The following is a 25,669-nucleotide window of genomic DNA, read 5'->3' as shown; positions in this document are numbered from 1 at the left end:
TTTGGCTCAGTGTGGTGGTCATTAGCAGTGGAGTAGTTTTGTGAGATGTGACGTGCCCATCATGCTATCCCTAGCCTTCTGGATTACCAGAGAGACAGACAGTGTCCAGAAAAGCAAGAATTCAGCCTATGGAAACTTGTAACCCCACCTCCCCAAACAATGATATTTTCTTGTAGTATTTCCTAATTTTTTGAGTTGGAACAGGAGATATAATTTTCAGAGAGCATCCGACAGGCCATAGCTTAGTGTTGTTAAATGCAACTTAGGCCTGGTCTACAAAGCTGTGCCAGCTAAGTGTGAAAAGCTCACCGTCCCCCCGCTGATATAGTCATGCCGGCAGAACTTCCAGTGCAAACACCGACAGAAGGGTGCTACTGTCAGCTTGGTGAACCTTGTTCAGGGAGGTGGTGTGACTGTGTCGGCAGAAGAACGCCTGTCGGCATTCGCGGGGTCTACACCAGGGGCCGTGGCGACGTAGCTCTGCTGGTGCAGAGGCTTTGTAGAGTAGCTGTGCCCTTAGTGGCAAAAAGATTGCACTGTCCACTACTGAAACTGGAGCTGCAGTGGTAGAGAATTAAGGGTCTTGCACTGGCTCCCAGCAGGGAACAGGGTCCAGCCGCCCAACTTTCCAGGAGAGCGGGGAGGTGGGGCAGCTGGGCTCTAGCTGCCTGGCTTTCTTGTCAATGTCACGGTGACCAACAGTGGATGTAAGGGGCGCAGTGTCTACACAGACTCTGTGTCACCCTAACTACACTGACATCAGCCCTCGGCCTGTCGTGGAGTTATGATGTCGGTGTAGTAGGGCACTTACCTAGCTGTGTAGTGTAGCCCAGCCTCCAGTGTAGATACAGCCTTGGTGGCCGCCTTTTCCTGTTGCACAGTCCCTGAAGAGAGTGGCCGTACGTGGTGAGCGCATGCACAGGAGGAATGAGGGGGACTTCCATTTGGGTTAAGCCCATTATGACCCCCAAGGGTAGGTTGGGATAGGTGCTGTTTTCTTGTAACTGCCTCTGTGCTTCCATAGCTAGTTTTGCCCGCCCTAGTCTTGGCATTGTGAGTGCAGGGTTTCACACAAGTCTATTCGTGGGCATCTCTCTTGGCACATATTTTCCACCTGCTGCCTCCTTTTCATACCACAATTTGCTGTAGACCCCTTCAGCATGAGGAGATTCCAGCCCTGGGGATGACTGGAAGTTTGGAAAGAGATTGCTCGTGTTGATGGAGGAATTTTCCTCTAGCTTTAGGAATAGAGCCGGTGTCTCTGTAGCCGCACTGATTGTATTGTGGTTTGACAACAATAGAATTATAGCCCTGTAATGCTGTGGTTGTTGTCTAACCAAGAATAACCTGGCGGGGAGTGAGGTATCGCATCTCTTTACAAACCGGCGCTTGTTAATGAGCGTTGAGATTGTGTTAATGTCACTGCCCTACTGCAATGATCGTCCCATGGTGTTCTACTCAGAACGTTATGCAAAGAATCTTTAACCTCCCATTGTACTGAATGTCCTGATAAATGTGCATTGGATTGTGGTTGGGTACTTAAAGCAATGGAGTTGGGAGTCCGGATTCTTGGGTTCTATTTCTGGCTTTGCCATTGATTTGCCATGTGACCTCAGTTTCCCCATCTGTGATATGGAGACAACGACACCTCCCTCACAGGAGGTTTGAAGGGTTAGTAAAGGTTAATAAAGAACCTTATATGGGACCGTTGCAAAGCATTATAATTTATTGTTCTTATGTGGTGTGAAGCAAGCCCAGCACTCTGAATCATCACACTAATTGGCCATTTTGGACTCTGGCTGGATTCTCTCCGCGTCAGACAGTAGCAAAGTTTAACTTTGTAGCAGGAGGGCTTGGAGACCCGTGTGCCTCAGTGTCTGAGTCAAAAGCAGCGGGGGTTCTGGAGTAATTGGATCCAGGTTTTCAGGAAATGAAAGCTGTCCACTTGATAAGTGTTTAGTAATTCTTACCAAGGCCCGGCCCGGGAATGCAAGCAAAGTTGTTGGGTTTTTTTTCATTTCAGAAGCAGCAAATCCAGCTGAGATTTGTGGTTCCTGTAGCATGTGGAGATGATTGACCAGCCAGCATGCTGCCTTTCTTGCAGAAAGCTTGGGCCAAGTTCAGCCCAGTGCAGCTCCATTGCTGTAAATGGAGCTACACCCAGGACGGAATGGGCCCCCGTCTGTAACTTCTTGGCAGAGGTATTTCATGCTGGGCACTGGTGCTGGTTCTTCTCTTGTGCTGGTGCAAATCAGGAGTAGCTCCACTTAAGTCAGTGAATTGCATTGGTGTAAAACTGGCATATTGTGGGGAGAATGGGTCCCCCTCCACAAGAAACACAGGCTTGGTCCTTTCCTATGCTAGCTTCAGCTATATAGAAACTTGAGCTGATTTATACTGCTCTGGCTATTGGATTGTTGTTGGGAGGGAAGGAGAGAGAGTCTCCTGCTGGCAGACTCTACAGGCACCAGAAGCTTTACAGAAGAAGAGAACACATTAGTGGATCACCTATTTCCCTTAGTTGCCCATTGTCCAAGTCCTTCATTAGATCTCCTTCTGAAGAGTAGTGTGGATTTTCACTGTGTGTTGTTAAACAGCTGACCCTTTCCACCCCAGAAGTGATGAAATTTTATTGAGTGGGGAAAATGCTTTGGAAACCCTCCGGATGGAAACCATGATATCTACACGAGGGCTCGTGACAGCTCTTTTATTCCTGTGAGTCAGCCTTGGCCATAATATTCATGGGCCACAGAAAAAGGACCTTTCCTCCAGGGAGTACTTAGGTTCAATTTTTCATGGGACCATGCACAGGAATTGTTTCAGTGTGAAATCTGCCATGCTGAGAGCTTTTCCCTCTGCCTGATGAAGCTGATTCCCATCTTCTCCAGGCCAGAGCGCCTGTCACTCCTCCACCAATTTGAGTGCTCACTCGAGATCAATCTCTCTCTGCTGGTGTGGAACTCTCCGCAGTGTTCTGGTTTTGTGAGCCCGGAACCCAGCTCTTGTCGCTTGTTTTTCCTGGTTTGGTTTCAAAACAGTGAAACAACCAGCATGAAACTTTGTGTGAAAATCTGCCCTGATTTACCCAAATGCTTGTGGATTTCGGTGAAGCTATGGAGGAATCTGCACACATTTCTGGTTTCACTTCAGGAGTATTACACGTTTAGATGTGTGGATCTGAGTGAGCGTGTGTGTGTGTGTGTGTGTGGTTTTCATTACAATCCTCTTTCCTAAAAAAACAAAAAGCTATATCCTAGCTTCAGCTCTTTACTTATTCCATGGCCTCAACCAAACTCTAGGGAAAAAATGTACTCTACTGTCCTGAAGTCTTCAAATCCCACCTTTATAGCAGGAAGGGAGTGTCATTTTTTTGTGTTTTTGTTTTTAAGCGGGAATTCAGGGTGCTCAGTGGAATTCACCCTTTGAGCCAGGTCACTGAACAGGTAGTGATCAATGGCTCCATGTCTAGTTGGCAGCCGGTTTCAAGCGGAGTGCCCCAAGGGTCGGTCCTGGGGCCAGTTTTTTTTTAATATCTTCATTAATGATCTGGAGGATGGCGTGGACTGCACTCTCAGCAAGTTTGCAGATGACACTAAACTGGGAGGAGTGGTAGATATGCTGGAGGGTAGGGATAGGATACAGAGGGACTTAGACAAATTAGAGGATTGGGCCAAAAGAAACGCGATGAGGTTCAACAAGGACAAGTACAGAGTCCTGCACTTAGGACAGAAGAATCCCATTCACTGTTACAGACTAGGGACCGAATGGCTAGGCAGCAGTTCTGCAGAAAAGGACCTAGGGGTTACAGTGGACGAGAAGCTGGATATGAGTCAGCAGTGTGCCCTTGTTGCCAAGAAGGCTAATGGCATTTTGGGCTGTATAAGTAGGAGCATTGCCGTAGATCGAGAGCCGTGATCATTCCCCTCTATTCAACATTGGTGAGGCCTCATCTGGAGTACTGTGTCCAGTTTTGGGCCTCACACTACAAAAAGGATGTGGAAAAATTGGAAAGAGTCCAGCGGAGGGCAACAAAAATGATGAGGGGGCTGGAGCACATGACTTATGAGGAGAGGTTGAGGGAACTGGGATTGTGTAGTCTGCAGAAGAGAGGAATGAGGGGGGATTTGATAGCTGCTTTCAACTACCTGAAGGTGGGTTCCAAAGAGGATGGAGCTTGGCTGGTCTCAGTGGTACCAGATGACAGAACAAGGAGCAATGGTCTCAAGTTGCAGAGGGGGAGGTTTAGATTGGATATTGGGAAACACTGTTTCACTAGGAGGGTGGTGAAGCACTGGAATGGGTTACCTAGGGAGGTGGTGGAATCTCCTTCCTTAGAGGTTTTTAAGGTCAGGCTTGACAAAGCCCTGGCTGGGTGATTTAATTTGGAACTGGTCCTGCTTTGAGCAGGGGGTGGGACTAGATGACCTCCTGAGGTCCCTTCCAACCCTGATATTCCATGATCTATGAATTTTAATGCTCCAGAACTGTAGGTATGTTTTTTTTATTCCCCTAATTGCCTTTCCCTCCTGATTTCTACATATGTTACTTCTCTTGCAGTGAACAAATTAAGGGGCCAGTTGGAGTCCCAGAAGTTAGAGGGTTCGTGGGATCGGTGTTGAAGTCTCTCTTGTAAAGATTTCCATGCTCTCTAGAAAGAATGATCTTGTAAATTGAGTTAGTTGCAAGCTCACATCCTCATGTTAAGTAGAGCCGTACTCTAGGAGAAGTTCCTAGGAACAGAGGTCATAAGTCCAGTACCCTACTATTGCATGCAAGCCCATCATACAATCCCATTCATAATTTTATCAAGCTGCATCTTAAAATTAGCTAGCAGAGATGGCCATTTCCTTCAATATCCTTGGAAACCCCTGTTGAATTAAGTATCGTTGAGGTGCATAGTTTTAAATGAATGGTTTACGTGTTACTGTGGGCCAGGACTGCATGTAACCTCTTGGGGGGAGAGAAAAGCGGGAGGAGATGTGACATGAGACCTGGGAGGTCTCAGGACTATTTTGAAAATGTGCTGGACAGGAATGGACTTTTAGTGCAATAAGTGTTAAGTGTATCCCTAGGTAGAGGTTAATGCAAACTCCCACCTCTGGTTATGCAAAAGCTCCACCTTTTTAAGCTCCGCCTTGAGGAGTATGTCAATGTCTGCTGATTAACTGTTCCCAGAGACTGGAGATCAAAGGCCCCGGTTTGTACAAAGAAATGGGTGAACTGTCCAGCCTTGGTTCCGGTTCTGAATCGGAGACAATTATGAGTGTGTAACCAGGGGCAAAATGCAGTTGTGGGTTTTGAAGGATTGACACCTACTGGCGCCTGAGGTTGGAGCTGGCGATGATCTCCGCTAAGTTTTTAGCGTGCGAATAGGTTTTCTCTGTAATTCTTTCACCTTAAGAATAAATGTACTTGCTTAGAAAGAGCTGTGTGGTGATTTATGCCTGCTGGCAATGACACTGTTCATAGCCTTTGAAGAGAAAGCAAAGCACGGACAGTGGCCTGTTTAGGCAGTTGGCTTGCTGGGAATATCACAGAGTAGGCAGGAAACTGTGCAGCCTGGAAACAGCCTGGTCAGGAGGGAGAGAGATGCGTCCCTCTGCCCAACAGAGGTGATGGCCCATGGTGGATCACGGAGCAGGAAGATGGGAAGTTACGCTGAAACTCTGACAGCCCCCATTACCCTTACTCCATCGACTCTAGTGGGATTAGTCATGGAGTGAGGTATTATTGATCTTGTATCAAGCAAGAAGAATCAGCAGCCTGGGTTAGAGAAGTGTGTAAGTGCAGCCTCTACCGCTCCTCAGCATGTCAGTATCCACTCCAGACTGCTGCAGGATGGATTAGGAGAGATTCAGAGATCCATCTAGGCCACCCCAAATAGAACTATCTGCCCTCCCAAAAATGAATGTTGAAACTGGACAGCTGTTGAATATTTGGCTGCCTTTCTCGCTTCCCTTCAAGGATCCTGAAGTCTTCTTTTGGGTTAAATGCTGTTTAGTCTCTGCATAATTTCTATCAAATAATGGTGGGGGTGGTTATTTAATTAAATCTGCAGCGGCTTACTGTCTGCCATCCTTGTGTTTTCATGCTTTCAGGCCTTGGTAGGCGTGATGAACTGAGCTATGAATCCAGCCCTGGAAAAGCCATTCTGAAAACACTGTGGCAGGCAAAACCATTTCCTTAAAGACTGTCAAAGATTCTGGTGGGAATAGTTACATGGGGCGTCTGTTTTTCTCTTTGGGATTTTACAGGTTTAATTTGCCTCTCTCTATTTTCCCCGCTTGCCGGGGTGCTGTAGCTTGCAGTGTACGCAGATAGCACCTTCTTCCTCAGATAGCACAGTCCTGTTCCTGGCTTGCCCCTCCGGGTTATTCACTGATTCACTTTTTAAATAAATACTGTGGAGTTTAAAAATAACAAATGGACCCAACTCACTATTAAGGTCAGTTGATACGTTCCTGGGAAGATAAACTGTCTTTTGTCAGAGAGCCACGTTCGGGCTTGGAGCAGTGCTGAGGTTGGAGCTAGACGCAAGTCTGCTTTTAAGTCAGAAAAGTGGCTATGTAAATAATCATAATAAAAAAAGTGTGTTCGTACTTGCTGGATCTGTGTCGTGTCACGGTTGCCTGCGCTTGATGGTTGTAACTAACTTGAGCTCTCCCTTGAAAGGGTATCGGGAAGAAGCAGCTCTTGGACGTGCTCATCATTTGAGTCTTTTAAGAGGTGCTGAGCCACGTTGCGCTCTGGGGGAAAACATTCTGTTGTCGGAGTATTTCTGGCTCCTACAGTTCTCTTGTTTTTCTTCCATCTTTTTTTTAGTTACTGCTAGAGACATCAGCATGAAAACAGCGGCCCTGCTGCTTAGCTCTTCATCTGCTCCCACACCTGGTGTCACGCGTCCTCTCCGTGTGACGCAATAAACCTCCCAAGAGCCAGTGGTTGTGGTGTTCGAAATGGTGTGTTAGAACATTGGCTGAGAGGCGGGAAGCTCGAGCAGACGAACCCCTCCCCTCGAAAAGTCCTGTTTGCATATATCCTCCTGGAAAGGAAAAAATGAAAAAAGGCAAGAGAAATGGATAATCTGAGACTGAGGAAGTGAGGATGGTTGATATCAGTGGCCTGTTGTGTCTGATGCATCTTCTGTCAAGGGGACTATGTCATGCCTGTAGAGAGACTCTGTGATCCATTCTCTGACTACTCTTATTGCACCGTGAACCTCCTAATTAACACCTACAATACTGCTTTTTACAGAGAGGTGTCAGCGGGTACAGTACTGGCAGAAGAATTGCTGTACCCTGATAGAAAACCTTCATAGCCTGCTGTTGTGACGCTCAGTGTGCTCTGCTAATTGTAGGTAGGTAGGTAGAACAGCCTGTTGTGTACAGCAGAGTTTATTGTGAAGCTCATAGATCTTCCTACACAACATGTTCCCTCAATTCAACTACAAGAGCGTGGGTCTGAACTGCTGTTCCATCGCAGCAGGAGTCTGCAAACCCGCAGAGGTTCTGTGCTGTAATGAAGGGGATGTTTTAGTGGCCTAAATTTTAGATTAGGATTATATGAGAAACAGGTTCCGATCCTGGCGTTCTGATCAGCCCTTCGTCCTTGCTGCTGTACATATTGAAAATGTGGGTTCTATGCACTTTACATGTCTTTGGGATTAGGCCTTAAAAACAGAGGTCGCCTCTGCTCTGCCTGCACCTTGCATCCCACAAGCCTTTTAGTAAATGTAGGAGTGCTCCCCAGTTTTCTTCCTTCAAACTTCTTCTGATCTGCGTGACACTGGTCTGCTTGGTTACTGCCTCTCATCTCCGAGGAAGCATCTGCATGTCCGTGGTGGCATCTGTGAGATGTTTTCAGATCTTTAATGTTGGAAGGTGTGATATAAATATCAAGTATTGTCGTGCTCCCATGCCTAGTGGCTGCAGGGAATACAATAAAAGCACAGGCCTGCTTCCCTGTTTTAGTCAGACTTCTGTGACAAATGCCGCAATTGTTCTTGCTGCACATTTGTGTTTTCCCAAAAGTATAGGCCAATTTAGGCCTCAAGCAGGTCGAAGTATTTAATCCTTGACCTTCCTCCCTTCACATACAAGTACCCCACCCATTAGTCTGTGCAGATTAATACCCAATACCTCAGATATTTTTGCCGGTGGACCCCATCCATGTGTCTCTAAAGTGAATATGGGTGTATCATTTATAACTCCTCACGTTAGATCCTGGAAATCTAAGATCAAAGACAGTTATCGTGCTTGTCTTATGAAAGAGGGCTCAAAGTGTGGTCCATAGGATGCTTGCTGGGAGTCTGTTGGGAGCTGGGTGGTCCCCTAACGCTGACGCCTCCCACTTATTTTCAGCTGCGGAATTGCATGAACGTAAAGTACGTGAACTACTCTCTGAAGATGTATTTCCATGTGATTAATAGCTGTACTTGCCAGAGGGATTCTATAAGCTCATGAATAGGGAGATGCCCATGGGCATCCTCTGTACTGCAGCATAGAATGCCTGCCTTACAACATCTGCATGGGTCTTTAAACAGCATTTTAGTGTTTGGGCCTGTGTATTGCTGTTCACGTCTGGCTTTAAAGGCATTAGTGCCTGGCCACAAAGACCTCAGAGGCCCAGGAAGTTAACTGGGTTGCGCTTGTAAGTCTATTGATCTAGCTTGACCAAAAAATATATGAAGTGTTTTTCTTACAAGTTCCAAAAGGTAAACTGTTCTGCAGCGTTTCCCAAGGGCTGAATAAAATTCTGCCTGTCCCAATGGGAGTTATGAAAGGAGCAGTTTTTGCCACTTACTCATTTGCCATCTGATTGATGTTTGTTTGCAGCCATTTAAATACATACATTTCTTACCAGGCCCAAGCAGGAGAAAGTGATGAGGCACCTAGGTTGTCAGATGTATAGTGTTTTGCCCCACAAGCTACAGTATAGCTAGTCGGTGTCTTCAGCTCCTGTCGATTGATCTCTTTCAATAGTAGGCTCTTTGGGCCCAGTTCTGCCTTCTGCTGCAAGGGCTCAACTTTGCCAGATGTCCCATTGGCCATGTATCACCTGGTGTGAGTGAATCTTCCTGGTCAAGTATTGCACTACAAAATAGGGTGGTGGAATTTGCGTACTGCCAGATACATCCTTCGCGTGACTTCAGCTTGAGTATGGTATGGGCTGTGTGTGTTGTACCTACTGGCATGGAGGAAAAAAACTCTCTCTGCACAGGCTTCTTTTTACATACAGTTTTCAGCTTCATCCTTAACTATTTGCCAAGAGAGCCACCAGGGCGTGTTATAGGAAAGTTTTCTTTATAAAGTGTTATTTAATGCATGACTTAGCCGTCTTCTGAGTGTGTTAAACAGAATCAAATGTTTTCTTGGGAGCAAATCCCATCTGGAGCATTTTGCATGATCAATCATACTGAAGGCTCAGTACAGAACCATGAACACAAGCAGATCTCCTGCTGCATGCTCCCATCACATATCGTAGGAATCAAATTCAGTGTGGGAAGGACTTTTCTTCTGGGAAATGGTTTAGCAAGTCATTTGGACATGAGGAATGATCCTTTTGCCTGACTTGCTGAATTGTGTTCGTGCGAGTATGTAAGGCATGTGATGCACAAGCACAAATATACTTATGAAAGGCTCGATTCTCAACTCCGTCTGAGCACAGCTTAGGCAGCGTGGAGAGTGGGGAGCTGCAGGGGGCCAGTTGTGGCTCTCTGATTCAGGACTCATCAGCCCAGGTGCAAGTTGGGACTGTCCTTGTGCAACCTTACCTTAAACCACCAGAGGATGGGGTGAAGCAAGCTGTGTTCCACCACGCCCTAATCTGATCACCCACCACCCCTGGAATGCCCCTGGTGGGGCACGCTCCTCCCCTTATGCTGGGGATGGGGGTAGCTAGTGCAGAAGGTAGTACAGTGCTTCCACTGGCCTTACACTCATGGAGAGTTCCTTGGTACAGGGGGAATTCTCTGACCTCCTCTGGCTGCTTTATGGCCACTCTGTGTTGCTTACCCACTACAAAGTGGCCTTATCCGATTGGAGAATCTTTTGGTCCATTGTGTACATATAACGTGGAGATAATCACCCAAGGGAGAGATCCGTTACGACATCTAGTCTAGCTCCCCGCAGCAGATGCAGGATCGTTCCCTGTGGAATATTTTCTCAGAGTTTGTTCAGCCCAGTTATAAATTTCCAAAGTAAGGGTGCCCAAAAGGGCCACCTCCTTTTGGAGCCTGTTCCAAAACCCGAGGCAGCCTGGCTCTGTGCGTGCCCTTGCCCATGCTGGTGTGCTTACTGGTAGGTGTGATTGTGTAGTATGTATAATTTGCCTCTCAAGATAGCTTTTTCAGTGACATACCCAGGCCAATCCTCGCTTATTGTGATGAGTTTATCTTGTGCCAATTCCCAAATTTGCTCCATTTTCCTCCAACAGAAGACTAAAGTGCTAGTTTGAGACACATTGAAACTATTTAAAAAGGGAACATCCAGAGCAAACTGGAGATTGATTCCATTTGGGGATGGAAGAGTCTCTCTCAAAAAAAAAAAAGTTGGGGGCCTCCAAAGAGTTATGAAGTATGTGTGTTTCTGTCCCGGTTCGTGAGCATGTCGAAGGCAATGAGGAAAAAGCAATGTCATGACTAAATCTTCTAAGGTGAGAACCTTCTGTCTAAGGCTGTAGCACAGAGTCCTGTTGTGCGTAACCTGAGCAGGTAAACAGCAAATACACAAGTGCGTTGTGAAGGACATGGATTTTCACACTTGAAGGCCTGTACAGCCACCTAATAATCTGAGACCTATGGACAAAGGCCCCCTCTTGGAATACAGTTTTTTAGGGCAGATTTCTCTCTCTGATGCTGGCACCTTTCTTGAAGTCAAAACAGGTCGTGCCTGGTGATGAATGTTGGACTTGGGGTAACTGGGACACAGTTGAAGCAGACTAAGGTTGTCACCTTCTTTTAATATGCTAAAGTCTGGAGTGATATTTTGGGACAGATGTAAGAGGAGCGTGTGTCCCAGGGAACAGCAGTATCAATAAAACCCATCTCAGACCTTGTGAATATCATCACACCCAGGGCACGTTGAATTGGAGGTGGTTGGTTCTCGTCTAACGTTTCTTTCTTCCCCCAGGACAGCGTTCAGTAATGGCATGAACGGGCAGCACTAACTGTTCCGCTTCAGGATATGTTTGCGTACACATAGGATATCTCTGCTCTGAAAAGGCAACAAAACAGCCTGTAGACTTCTGAGAAAAGACAGAAACAGGTAAAGGAAGGCAGAAAAGCCCTTTCAGCTCTTTCAAAGATGCATGAAATCCACTCAAGCAGCTTCCTTTTCACTCCTCTGCCAGAGTTCATGTACTTTGAGTCAATTTGTGTGATGCGGGTTGCAGTAATATACAGTCTGAAAACCCCTCTTTGGTTCGGCAACTCTCATTTCTGTAAACACCTGCTGCTGTAAGAGTGCATTGACAGCTTACTGCAGTATGCACGGCAGAGCGTCTTGCTACCTACTGGTAGCCCTAATGTACAGCTGAGCAGCTGGGGTTGGGTCATCGTGGTTTGTGTTTTTGAAAACGTTACCCAAGTGACCTAGAAACTCGAGTGCTGAGCGGCAAGAGACACCACAGTGTTGTGGAGCCATCAGCACAGAGAGCAGGGGAATTAAAATGTTCACTTGATTGTGTTGTGTCTGCTGCAGAGCATTCAGCCTGAGTAGGCAGAAGCAAGTTACAAGATGACAGATGTAAATAGCTTGTGACCTAGTCTCAACTATGGTCTTGTTGCAGATTAGGCAGGGGGAAGCTCTCTGGGCTAGACGTGTAGCTGGTAACTTGATTTAAAAGACCGAAGAGATCAGATTTTCCGGTACCAAAGAGAGATGTCAGTTCTGTGGTTAAACGGGCACTACAGGGAGTCAGCAACCATACAAGCTTCCCCCTGGCTGCCCACTGATGCTACTCAACCCCTGAGCTGGAGGGCCAGTGCCCGGAGATCGTTCCGTTCTCCACTGTCCATTCAGCCCTTGGACTTCAGAGACTCACTTGGGCAGTGGCTGTGCTGTTGGTTCATGTGATGTGGACACCTGGCCACTAGGAACTGGATCGAACCCCCATGTTACTCCATGTCAGACAGGAATGACTGTCGGTCTCTATTCAGCTGATGTGGTGTCACACCAGGCTCCACAACTTCTTACCAATCTCTGAGCCAGCCACTCACCTTGAAGTTATGAAAACTAGATCAGTTTAACTGGTGCGCTTGATGCAGCTGGAATCCTTTCTCCGGCCCTCCACACAGCACTTGCTATGGTCTCAGAGTCCAGGGATGCCCCAGGGAGAGGGGGGATGTCCCATGCCCTTCCAGCCCCTCTCATTTCAGAGGCCCGGGCTCATGAGGCACATTATGGCCAAACCTTCTGGGCACGTTTATACTGCAGTGTAAGCCCAGGGTTTGAACTCAGGCTCAAGCTTAACCCCCCTGTGGTCTACACACAAATCACGCTAACCCAGGGCTCGATCCCAGGACCCATGGAGGGTCCAACCCTGAGTCAAGCCGGGACCCAGGGTTCAAGCTCTATTCCTTTGCAATGTAGACATGGTCCCTCCAGACTAGTGCTCTGGGAGTCCACCAGACGCGTTCCACAATTCCACGGGCTGACTTGTCTTCTGGGCAGTCACGTTTTCCCACACTGCACCACAAACACAGGGCTAAAGAGACCACATTTTGGGAGTGCACTAGGAAGTCTGGGATATGGGTGGTTGGACTCAGGGACTCGTATTGCAGATGCTGGAGTTCCAGGTTGGATCCCAGGTTCAACAATTTCTAATGTGTAGTTACAAATGTGTGTAGAAGCTCAAGCTCTAGGCTAACAAACCTAGGGTCTGCTCTACTAACCCTGGGCTTACATTGCAGTATAGACATACCCTCTGGAGCCTCAGCCTGTGCTGCTGAGCCACGTGTCTTCTGGCACCTCTTCCCTAACCTATGTACCGGCATCGCTACCAGTTGCAATCCACCCCATAGAGTTTAGCACAGGAAAAGCATCCTTACCAACGAGATCATAGACAATTTAGGGTTGGAAGAGACCTCAGGAGGTCATCTAGTCCAACCCCTTGCTCAAAGCATGACCAACCCCAACTAAATCATCCCAGCCAGGGCTTTGTCAAGCTGGGCCTTAAAAACCTCTAAGGATGGAGATTCCAGCACCTCCCTAGGTAATCCAGAGATGTATTTGAATGAATGGAAATTAGCATAAATAATTCCAGTAGCGGTCGCTGCAGGATGTTTTGTCTGTTGTATTTCTGTGCTGTTGGGCACCATAGTATCGAAGTGTATCCCTGCGTCCTTTCAACCGGCGCCACTCACATCCAGGCTGCACTGTGTTTCCCCGGGTGGGCGCCACGTATCATGGGAGGGAGTTGTGTACAGGGATGTGTTTGGATGGATCTGGATGCTGTGACTTTCTGTGTCTGCCACTGCAGTGAGAAATGCCCTAGCAAGTCATGTGTTCCACCACAGTGACCTGGGATGGGCAAGCCTCGCTTCTGTAAGCCCCCTTCAGGTCTGGCCTGTGGAATGAAATACGCTTTGGCCAGTGGTCACTGCACATTCCTCCTTGAGTGAGTGCTCCAATGTTCAAACAGTGTTCTGAAGAGCCCTGGTCTGAGTAAGGAATGGCTGCTATTCCAAGGGGAAAGCAGTGTATTCACGCCTTTGAAAGCTACAAGACGGGGGAAGTGCTTGATTTGTTTGTGTTTGCTTGTCTAGCATTTCTCCCAGGGAAATAATCTGTGCGGAACATTAAGTGCCTTTCATAAACACAAATTGTAGAGGAAATGAGGACTGCATTATAAATTGACCCCGACAGAAGTAGCTGTGTGCTTGATAACCTCTGAAGTGCGCAAGCCATTTGCAAAAAAAAAAGACCAAATTCTTCAGGCACAGTTGGAGAACTGTGGCTCTCTCCAAGTTTCAAGAGACTGCTGAATGTAGGTGTGTTCTTTTGTTTTTGTTTTTCCTTCTCCCCACTGTCTCCAGCTCCCCACGCTGCATGACTGGCTCTGAAATCCATTCTAGAAATTGGATGAATTAGCCCAGTCACACAGGACAGCTCATGGATCCTGATAGATAATAATGTATGGAAATAAGAAACAGGAGAGGGAGGGGAGCCTGTGGCAAGTCATAGGAGACCATGTAATTAAATTCTGTGTCGTGTACTTGTGGAAAAGGAATTAGAATTAACATTGAACAGGCTACATTCATTCTGGCTGTTCCTGACTTCGGAGTCGTTCACTTTGCAACCTGAAAATGTTCTTGTGACTCAGTTACATTGTACAGAATATGCACTTGGTCTGTCTGTCTCGAAACACACACAGAGAAAAATGCAGGAATAAGCCACTATAACATCATGGATCCCTTGCTCCAGAAATCTGGCAATAGATCATTTCATTTTGTTTCCAGCTCTGTAGATCTTGTTCCTGCAGTCACTTAAGCACATGCTTAGCTTCACTCAGGTGAGTGGTCCGATTGCACTCAGTGTACTGGGGTGAACAGGGCCAGTCACTAAGTGCAGGGTTAGGGTCAGGATAGCTAAACGCTGACTATCGTTGCTTTGTCGTTGAGTCTTGTTGCAGATTGTGTAGGGGAAGAGACCGTTTTTATGTGTATTTGAACAGCAGCTAGTGCGACAGGGCCTGGGACTGGCGGCCTGATCCAAAGCCTACTGAAATCAATGGGATCAGGCTGGGGGGTTTAGGATCTATCCCCATGCAAACAAGCCCAAGTCCGTAGCACAATTATTATTATGCGCAAGTCCAAGTTAAAAACCCCTCTTCTGGAATGGAGCTGAGCTAGCCACATGCTTGCAGGTGGGCATTCAGGGTTGGGATTCCCTGATACGCCCATTATTATTTTATGTTACCCTTTTAAAAACGAAGCAGCAGCCAAAGTGGTGATGATATCATACTCTGTGTAAGACACGTTCCAGATACCTGAGTGGTACAGTGTTGGCAGCCATGTGGCAAGCAAATGGGAAGACATTAGAGAGTATTATGTATTCAACCTGGCTGGTTGCTACACTGCAGTCACAGAAGGGCAGAGGATTTAGATTGGGTTGCTGGGGAAAGACTGTATTGGCTTCATAATAGAAACCAGAAAGAGGGTGAATTATGAGCAAGCTGCTAACACTGTGTTGATACGTTATCATACAGCCTGTGAGAGCAATGGGGGTCATTCCCCATTTGGGATTTCCACTATGGAAGTAAACCAACCGGCTGCACTCTAGGAGTCCAGAGGCACTATAAATCGTGCTAAGACCAGGCAGGTACTAACTTGAGGTCCATCCTGCAGTCTGACGTCAGCCCTTACCCTGTTCAAATCTTTCCCATCTAAGTTTCTGAAAGTCACTAATTTTGGATGAAATCCTGCCCCATTTAAGTCAATGGCAAAACTCCCACTGACTATAATAGGATCTGGATTTCAGCCCGTTGTGCTAGGAGCTGTACAAACACAGAACAAATATTGTATTCAGTAGTTTGCCACAGTTTTGTTCACCCCCTGCAGGAGAAGTGGAAACTACAACTGGTTAGATGAAAGAATTTCAAACACTTTTTGATGAAAAATGGGTTTTCAAACTTACTTTGAAATCTTTCCATTTGCCAACAAAATGAAACAAGTTTTGGTTTTGAGCTAAAAAGATTCTTTTTTCAAAATTCAAAAAAGTTTCAATTTTTTTTCTCCCTTTCCTGCTCTAGTCATTGCCAAAGCCAAACTGACCCTGCGATAGTGTTTCAGGGATCTTGTATTTGTGACCTTGCAGCTGCAATATAAAGGTTTTGATGTAAAACTTTTGAAGATATTCCTGCAACATCATTCCAGGAGTGTTAGTGTAATTCAAGATGTATTATACTGTAAGGGCCTGATAAATAAGAACGGCTACTTTGGGTCAGACCCATGGTCTATATAGCCCAGGATCCTGTCTTCCAGCAGTGGCCAACGCTAGATGATTCGGAGGGAATGAACAGAGCAGGGCAATTTAGAGTGATCTATCCCTGTCATCCAGCTTCTGGCAGTTGGAGGTTTAGGGACACCCAGAACCTGGGGTTGCATCCCTGACTATCTTGGCTAAAGCCATTGATGGACCCATCCTCCAGGAACTTATCTCATTCTTTTTTGAACCCAGGTATACTTTTGGCCTTCACAACATCCCCTGGCAACGAGTTCCACAGGTTGACTGTGCTTTGTATGAAGAAGTACTTCCTTTTGTTAGTTTTAAACCAGTTGCCTGTTGTTTTCATTGGGTTCTTGTGTTATGTGAAGGCATAAATAATACTTCCCTATTCACTTGCTGTATCATATGCCCCCTTTGTCATCTCTTTTCTAAGACGAACAACCCCCGTCCTTTTAATCTCTCCTCACATGGAAGCTGTTTCACACCCCTAATCATTTTTCTTGCCCTTCTCTGTACTTTGTCCAATTCTAATATTTAGCTTTTGAGATCCTGTGTTTCCATTGCCTATTTCCATCCACGAGTAGTGGTTGTTAATATTATAGTGTCCCCAGTCAAGAATGGGGTTTCCCATATGCTACACACACGCTATACATACACTTAATAAGAGATGGAAATTGTACCTAGACAAGACAGAGAAAAGGTGGCAGAAAGAAGCATTGTTTATTATTACTCCTGTTGTACTTTGCGACTTAGCGCTCCATCAGCTAGTGACCTGCCTGAGTGCTGCAATGGCACCGGAAACTGAGCCCCGGTCTCCTGAGTCCAAGTCCTGTACTTTAACCATTCTTCCTCTCCCTTGGGGCTTGAAGGAATTTGGCAGCAGACCCCAGTGTGTTTCATAATTCCTCTGTACCCTAGCGGCTGAGACTAGCTGATTGGTTTGGAATTTGTTTATATATGTGCTTCTTGTTAAACACTCCAAGACAAGTAGAAACTTATGTGCTTGGCTTCTAGGGGATCTTGAATATTTCAGAAGCAAACAAGAAGGGGGTAACCTGAACGGGTGGAGCTCAGATGTTCTGGTTTGAGTTTCACCCAACACTCGAGCTCAACACTGCTTGCACCCTATTTTGAGGAGTTCGGTGGAACTTCTCTGTCGTCCAGGAATTATTCTAGCCCTCTGCACAAGAGCGAGCTTCCCCAGGAGGAGCTGAAACCATCACAGGTTATACGCCTTTCAAAAAGAAATGGGAAGCAGCAAGCGCAAGAACAGTGCAATCACAACACAAAGCATTTTGCTTCAGATCCTGGTGCTGCAGAGAGCTGCATTGAGTTCAGTGGTAGAAATAAATACACACCCTTTGGAAGCCTAACTCTAAAGGGCTGCAGAGTTAACAAGAAGGAGAGATCAAGGCTGAAGTTTGCCCTGTAAATAGCTCTTTGAGGCCTTGGCTACACTTGAGAGTTACAGCGCTGGTGGTGGCTTTACAGCGCTGTAACTCACTCCCTGGCTACAGCGCTGCTTGTACTCCACTTCCACGAGAGGAATAAAGAGACTAGCGCTGCTGCTGCTGCTGCAGCGCTGGGGTGCCAGTGTGAACAGGGATTAAATCTTAGAACGCTGTGGCTGACCTCCGGAACCTTCCCATCATGCTTTTAAGTAAAGATTATGCTCTTTGTTTTGTTGTGATGCCTCTGTTTGGTTTGTTGTGAACTCCGGGCTCCCGAAGCTGCCTATCAAAAAACCAAACAGAGCTCCTGTTTGCTGCGAATGAGCTCCCTTTGGAACGCCCACAGCTAGTGTTTGCTTGAAGAGAGGGGACTTGAGGAGAGAAGCAGCACGGTGTGGGGGGGGGTGTCCGTTTTGGGGAGGCTGCTTATCTGGTCTGTGAGGAAAAAACCAAAGAGGGCTATGTGCTTTCAGTGAGTGAGAGAGGGGTGGGGGAGGGGGTCGGAACTTGCAGCTGCTGACACAGTGTCGGCTCCAAAAATCCACTCTCTCTCCCCCGGCACTCCCTGTCACACTCCACCCCCCCCCTTTTGAAAAGCACGTTGCAGCCACTTGAACGCTGGGATAGCTGCCCATAATGCACCACTCCCAACGCTGCTGCAGATGCTGCTAATGTGGCCACGACAGTGCGCTGGCAGCTGTCAGTGTGGCCAGACTGCAGCGCTTTCCCTACTCAGCTGTACGAAGACAGGTTTAACTCCCAGCGCTGTACAGCTGCAAGTGTACCCATACCCTGAGTAGTGCAAAGATTTCCTTAACATCAGTCATCAATGTAATCTCAAATCAGCGGCTTCTTTTTCTCTAATGAACCTCCTGTCCTCTTGTCACCAATTAACCCACTGTAATTGTAGGCTGAGCTGGCAGCACTGCCACTAGTGAAGGCTGCCTGACACTTCTTACTGTAAGACCCAGTTTTCAGCTATAACTTTGCCAAACTTCAACCATTGGGGATGACATTTCCCAGGTGTCTGCCTCTGGGTGGATGCATTTGGACAGTTTTTCAGCATAAATGGCTGTCATTTCTCAGAATGAGAAAATAAGTTGTTTCGTTCACATTAAAAAACATTTGTATAACCACATCATTGACAAGCGCTAGTGCCCCCATGCTTTGGAGCAGAGCTGGTGAGGGAGGAGGGGGTCGCCCTGGTGCCAGGATTGTGGCTTTTATTGTTCTCATGAAAATGCACCCAAATTTGGCCAAATTATAAGACTTTGGAAAAATCTCAGTTTACGGATGCTGGCAGCTAAATCTCCGAAGCTTCCATCTGCACGAAGCATGCTCCAGTCTCTCTCAGCTCCTGCATGTGACCAGACTGTGCATGCACCATCCCACCCAGTGACAGAGCATGCTCCAGCCTGGGCGTGCAGGGACTGATTAGGACTTTTCCTGCGACTGCTGCACCTGGTGGTCAAGGGTGCTGGCCCTGGAACTGAGAGCAGAGAGCCCCTCTCTCTCGTACTCTCAATTCCCCGCCTTCGGGGAAAGGAAGAGACTGAGGAAGTAGATTGAGTAGGGGAGACTGGGAGCTGGGGTTTGGGGTATGACGGATCAGGCAAGGAGCCCCTGTGGGGGAGACTGGCACAGGGATGAGGCTGAAGAGCTGGGGAGAAGACAAGGACAAGGACAGGGACGGAAAGGTCTGGGTCCAGTAGTGATCGCTCCCCTCAGAAGCTGGACTGGACCCAACATTCCTGATACTCTTCCCTCAGTAAGTAGCCGCTTTGTCCATGTTAAAAACATGCTTACAACCGAGATGCTCTAGTATGTCACAACCATTAAACACCCAGGCTGGCCCGGCTCAGCTAGCTCAGGCTCGCGGGGCTCAGGCTGCAGGGCTGTAAAATTGCTGTGTAGGCATTCGGGCTCCGTCTGGAGCCTGAGCTCTGGGACTCCATGGTGGGGAGCCTGAATGTCTACACTGCGGCCTGTGAGCCGAGCACCACAAGCCCGAGCCGGCTGCCCCGGGCCAGCCGCAGCTGTGCAGTGGGTCTTTTATTCCAGGGTAGATGTACCCTCTGTGGCTAGGATTTAGGGGAGACTTTGAGTTAGGACTCCTGAGGTCAGTTCTTGGCATTGACACCTATTTATAATATGACCTTGGACACATCACATTACTTCCCTGAGCCTTATTTTCCCCATCTGTAAAATGGATGGAGTAGAATTTACCTGATCAACTAAATTGCAAGACATAATTCTCTCTCTCTCACTCACTCACGGTCTCTTTTGTCTCAGAGCAGTAGCCGTGTTAGTCTCTATCAGCAAAAAGAACAGGAGTACTTGTGACACCTGAGAGACTAACACATTTATTTGGGCATAAGCTTTTATGGGCTCCAGCCCACTTCATCGGATGCATGCAGTGGAAAATACAATAGGAATATACAGAGAACATGAAAAGATGGGAGTTGCCTTACCATCTCTAGCGAGACAAATCCGTTAAAGTGGGCTATTCAGCGGGAGGGAAAATCACGTTTATAGTGGTAATCAGCATGACCCATTTCAAACAGTTGACAAGAAGGTGTGAATAACAGTAGGGGGATAATTAGCACAGGGAAATAGTTTTTAGTTTGTGTAATGACCCATCCACTCCCAGTCTTTATTCAAGCCTACTTTGATGGTGTCCAGTTTGCAAATTAATTCCAGTTCTGCAGTTTCTCATTGGAGTCTGTTTTTGAAGTTCATTTTGGTTAAAGAATTGCCACTTTTAGGTCTGTAATTGTGTAGTGTAAGCTCAAACCTTTACTCCCGTTTGGATTGAATACACAAACGGGAGAGCTATTGTTTCTGCAAGGAGAGCAAAGCCAGCCTGTTTCCTGCATGGGTTGTAACTACAGGGTTAAAGCCAAAAATATTCTCAAGTTTGCACAGGGCAAATTGTTCACGTTCCTCTGGGCATTGCTGTGCCCTGGTGCTTAGCTGTTCAAAGGACAAAGCTGGAGCCTGTTTTGACAAGCCCTCTGACTGGGACTTGCATTTTCTTTTCAAAGGCAGTCACGCATGCGCTTTCTCAGGCAGTCCTGCTCTGGGTCTGCTGGGAATTGGCCCAGCCAGTGGCCTTTGGCTGAGTTAGGGCAATAGAACAAAATCTGCAGGTTAGAGGTTTTTATTGTCTGAAACTTGACTCCAGTGGTGGAAATCTCAGTGAGCTTCAGTTCCCAGGCGCAGTGCGTGTGTTGATTTGAGGGCGGATTCAGCCCGCTGTTACCAAGGAGAAAAGCAGGAGTGTGACAGGATAGGTGAAGTGCATGGAGCATGCCACTGAGGTTGGTTCCCATCTTCAGCTGGAGTGTTTTTCCGTGTTAGCATTTGCCACAGAGCCAGGAGGATTCTGAAGGCGAACATGGGGGTAGGATTCCAGCCACTGGAAGAAAGTTGTTTTCACCCAAGTTTGTATCTCAGACTCCACGTGATCTGAGAATGGGTTTGCAATGGGACTGCAGCGTCCCCACCACATGCCCTGTGGGAAAGGTCTGGGAGTGACAGTAAGGACACAGTTTCTGTTCCCAGCTCCGCAGTTCATTCCTGTGCCCCCAGGCTAAGTCCCTTAGGGCATGTCTGCACTGTGATTCAAAAACCTGAGGCTCAGTCCGCTGACTCAGCCTCGCGGGTCTCAGACTGCCAGGCTGCAGGTGTTTTATCCCTCCGGGTATGTCTACACTGCAGTGTAAGCCCAGGGTTTGAACTCAGGTTCAGCCCTCACCCCCCTTCCATCTACACACAAATCACCTTAACCCAGGGCTCAGACAGAGGGTGTGGAGTTCAAGCCTAAATCGAGCTGGAGCCCAGGGTTCAAGCCCTGTTGCTTTGCAGTGTAGACACAGCCCCACTGGACTTGTGCTCTGGGAGGCTGCCAAAGTATCCCATGATCCCACAGGCCAATTTTCTTTGTCCTCTGACCAGTCAAGTTTCCCTACACTGCACCACGACACAGGGTCACATTTTGGGAGAACGCTAGGAAGTCTGGGAAATGAGTGGCTGGACTTGGGGACACTTCTCTGATTCCCGAAGCTTGCTTGCTCGCTTGCTTTTTGTTCATGTGAAATTATTTTCAGGGGCTTGCTGTACTTTTTAATTCCCTGCTAGTTCTTACAGCGCTAAAGGAAATCCAATTCAGTAGCTTCTTAATGCATTTTTGCCGCTTGGCATTTCTGTTTGCGAGAGGAGACTCGAATGGTACTAGCCAGTTTGTTTGCTGCCAAAATATGTTCCCATTAAACATTTCGAAAAAGCTGCCTCGGAACAAAAATATGCACCCTCATTGAGCCTTGTATTTTCCCAAGCCCCGCTGAACCGTACATATAGTGCAGGCGGAGGTGTCGCGCTGCCAGTTAAACAACTGGCCTCTCTTATGAACCCTGGCAGCCAGCTCCAGTTTCCGAATGGGAACAGGTTTGCAGCAACTCAGCCGGGCCTGCTGCGTCCAGAGGAATTCTTCTGCTCCAGCTGAATCCAAGGCTGCCACTCTCACCCATCTCCAGGCCATGCCTGCTCAAAGCAGCATTAAACAGAACGCTGGAGCGCAGCCGAGCGGGAGAGGCGCAGGGCTCCCCGGCAGCGGTGGGGAAGTTTATCGGTTTAGGGGACCCCCGGGCACAGGGGCGTCTCCTCCCCAGGCCCAGTTTGGGATCCAATGGGGCAGTGAGGGGGCGGGGCTGGGGGTGGGGATTTGGGGAGGGATCCCATGGGGGAAGAGGGGGCGAGAGCCAGGGCATGGGAGCGGAGGGCAAAATTGCTTTTGTCCAGTGTCCCAACCGAACATTGGTCGGGACGCGGGACAAACAAACAAACAAATATTGGGACAGTCCCGATAAAATCGGGACGTCTGGTCACCCTAGCTGTGCGTGCCATCTGGCCAGCTGTTGCCGAGCCCCGTTACCACTAGGGTATGTCTACACAGCACAGAAAAGCCCGGGGCTGGCCCGGGCCAGCTGACTCATGTGTGCGGGGCTCGGGCTGCGGGGCTGTTTCATTGCTGTGTAGACGCTGCACGATGGGAGCCCCATGAGCCTGAGTCAGCTACCATGGGACATCTGCGGGGGGCTAGTTACTGGGTAGACAGGCCAGTCTGGCTACCTCTACGCTACGGGCGAGGGGTGTGATTCCACTGCTCGTGTGCACAGGCTCACGCCTGCTCTCATTGAGCGAGCACGAGAATGAATAGCCCTGCAGCAAGGGTTGCAGGAGCGGATGTCTGAAACTAGGCAAGGCACATGCGTACCCACCGGTTTCAGGCTCAGCCGTGCCTCTGCTGCAGCTCCCTGGGCTCCACCAGCTGCACAGCTCTTTATACTCGCGCTCGCTCAAGGAGAGCTCACGTATGTGTACACAAGCAGAGGGAATCGCACTCCTAGCATATCGTGCAGACGTAGCCTTGGTCCCAGACAGGGAAGGAAAAGCCACTGAGCACCAACGTATGGTGTTTGCCCTGCTCCCCGTAGAATGAGTTGCTGCTCTGTCCTCAGTAGACTCCAGGGGATCCCAACGAGCTGAGATGGCTTTGGGTGCCCATGCTGAAGGGAGCCACAAGGAAAGAAGAACGAGGAGTCCTTGTGGCACCTTAGAGACTAACACATTTATTTGAGCATCAGCTTTCGTGGGCAACAGCCCACTGCATCAGATGCACTGCATCAGCCCACAGAAGCTGATGCTCAAATAAACGTGTTAGTCTCTAAGGTGCCGCAAGGACTCCTCGTTCTTCTTGCGGATACAGACTAACACGGCTGCTACTCTGAGACAAGAAGAGAACTAGAGCCCCAGATAGACACCCCTTCTAGGTAATTTCCACATGGCTGTTGTGGGGTGACCCCGCTCCTCCCAAACTCCCGCTGACATCCTGGCCTCCTGGAGAGCCCTCTGCTGGATGCCAGGCCATGGGGGCTAGTATCACGGATGCAGCTTCTGTGCTGAGCAGGGGAGATCTGCATATGGAGGTGTCCTTCTGCCTTCAGGTTTCCCTGGGATGATCTAGGCTAATATTAAACATACCCGTTCAGTTTGGGGCAGTGTTGTGCCTGCAGATCAATGTTTTGTGGGATTTCACAGCACAGGTTTTTTTTCTTTCTTTTTTTTTTGCATTTGGAACATAAAAACATGACTTTTCTTGCATGTTCATCGCTCAAGAGCGGGCTGACCGTCGCTAGAAATGTGGCCAGTTTCCTGGTGGAACGTAGCACATTCCAGCTTGCCAATGGGCCTTTTTTCATTCAATGTGAAGTTAAAGCATCACAGATTCCCTCTCCCTCTAAGCAGTTCAGGTTTTGATTTCTTTTGTCAGGAGATGTGAAAATACGTTTTCAGTGCGAATGTCATGGCTGCGCTTTGACAAGCCTTTGATGCAAAACTAGCAATTCCGCCATAGGACGTAAACATTCTGCTCAGAGATAATGCCATGCTCCACGCTACGTAGCGTGTCTCTTTCCCTCGGCCCTTTCCTGGCTTGTTCCTCAGGGATTGACTGGAATGTGCTGTAGACAGATGGAGGAAAGGGGTCAGAAATGCGCAAAAGCAGCGAGAGAGATACAGAGACAAGATTGTCCTGTGGTTAGGATACAAGGCTGGGAGCTTGGAGCTCTGCCACATTCTTCCTGCATGGCCTTTGGCAAGTCACTTAGGCCCAGATCCGAAAAGGGGTTTAGGCACCTAACACCAATTGAAATCAGTGAAACTTAGGTGCCTAATTCCTTTTATGAATCTGGGCCTTAACTTCTGCGTGTCTGCGCTCTCAAGTGGATAAAATGTAGCTGATGATACTCAGAGGAGCGTTGTCAGGGCAAACTCAATTAAGTTTATGAGGTGTGGGGATATTAGTGAGGAGTGTCCGTACGTAAAATGGTCACAATTATTATTATTTAGGTTCCCTTGATGAATGGTTTAGAAAGGATTGATAGATGTTAGACACAAGTAGTACATGCTATAGAAGGGTACGAACACCTGTAGAAGATGCTATAAATTCCCATAGCCCATGTCATAAGCAACCTATAGACCAGGCAGACACGCTGACAATTGCTTGACCATTTGTTGAAACATCTGTCAGTCATGTATTAACCCTCCCTCAACTGTTGCTAAATGGAAGCGTAATATGAAGTGTGACCGGTCACACACATCAAGTCCAGGCAGTGCAAGCTGGCCCAGCTGTGCGCTGGGCAGACGACTTGCTGCTGCTGCTGCAGGGCGTGCTACTTCGTTGTAACCTACATCCTGAGCCATAGCATAGACTGACAAAGAAGGCAACAAATGGAAGGACCCCCACGCCGATTACCTGGTCTGGGAATCTGAGCAGCAGACAGGACCAAAGCAAACAAACCAGTGTGGTTTTCCAGCAACCCACGGTGCTGTCCAAGTGGCACGCGGTTTGTGTTCGCAGCCCTACAGCACTTTACCCTCGGTCATGCTGTGCTGTGACACTGTGTGCGGCTTTGAACTGGCCAACCTCCAGCGCGGGCTCTTGTTCTCTTCCCGGGAGAGAACAACATCCTCTGGGAGCCGGCCAGGCTCTGTGGTCCCTCTGGCAGGAAGGCTGGCGTGCTGGGTCTGCATCAAACGGTTGTAATCGAGAATGAACTTCCCACATGTGCACAAGTGTGGTTGGAATCTGCTTCCGGGTGCCATACGCAGGCAGGAGGCATTTCAGGGAGATAACGTCTAATCGTGGAGTCAGGGTTGTGCTCTTGGGAAATCCCTCCTTCTAACTCACTTCTCCGGGGTGCCTGAAAACCGCACAGCCGGGGCCTGGCAGCTGGGGGGCTGGGCCTGCTGCATAGAACGCTTCTCGGACAATCACACCACTCCCAGTGCGGGGCTTCCGTGGGGACTCGGGTCCAAGAGTTGAGAGGGGTCTAGAATGGGAGGGGTGGCTGCTCTCTCTCTCTCTCTCATGTGGTCTCTCATGCTTCCCCCAAGACCCTCCCAGATTTCTCCCACAAGTCCCCTAGGGTTTGCATTCCGTGCCGTGTTGGGGGGATGTGGCAACGATGGTTTAGGCATATCCAGTCTCAGCACCAGGCTGTTTGTATTTCCTGGCTCCAAAAACCAGTTACTGCCATTCTGTGCCTGCACCCACCTCTGAAGGAGCTGCTCTCCCATAGGACACTTGGGGAAACTGAGTCCGGAGAAGCAAAGTGACTTGCCCAAGGTCCCGCAGGCAGGTGGGAACAGACGCCTGACTGCCCTGCACCAGGCTGGCTATGGCATTGAAATCACGTCCTTCGTTCTGCG

General features: G+C 48.2%; 1 protein-coding gene across 5 annotated transcripts in view; it reads left to right on the top strand.

Annotated features, from left to right (window-relative positions):
• P3H2 (prolyl 3-hydroxylase 2) overlaps positions 1-25,669 on the top strand; it is a 150,111-nt gene that overhangs the window by 92,926 nt on the left and 31,516 nt on the right. Inside the window, exon 1 of one of the 5 annotated variants that reach the window (XM_045031163.1) lies at positions 2,086-2,201. The exons of the other annotated variants lie outside the window; for them this stretch is intronic. The gene's annotated coding sequence lies outside the window, so the exon portion shown is untranslated. Of the gene's footprint in view, positions 1-2,085; positions 2,202-25,669 lie in introns of those variants that run through there. 5 annotated transcript variants of the gene reach the window in all.

Source organism: Mauremys mutica, chromosome 9 (genome assembly GCF_020497125.1).
Source record: "Mauremys mutica isolate MM-2020 ecotype Southern chromosome 9, ASM2049712v1, whole genome shotgun sequence".
Taxonomy (NCBI): Eukaryota; Metazoa; Chordata; order Testudines; family Geoemydidae; genus Mauremys; species Mauremys mutica.
Note: the sequence above shows the minus strand (reverse complement) of the source record. Positions and strands in the feature narration are given on the sequence as shown.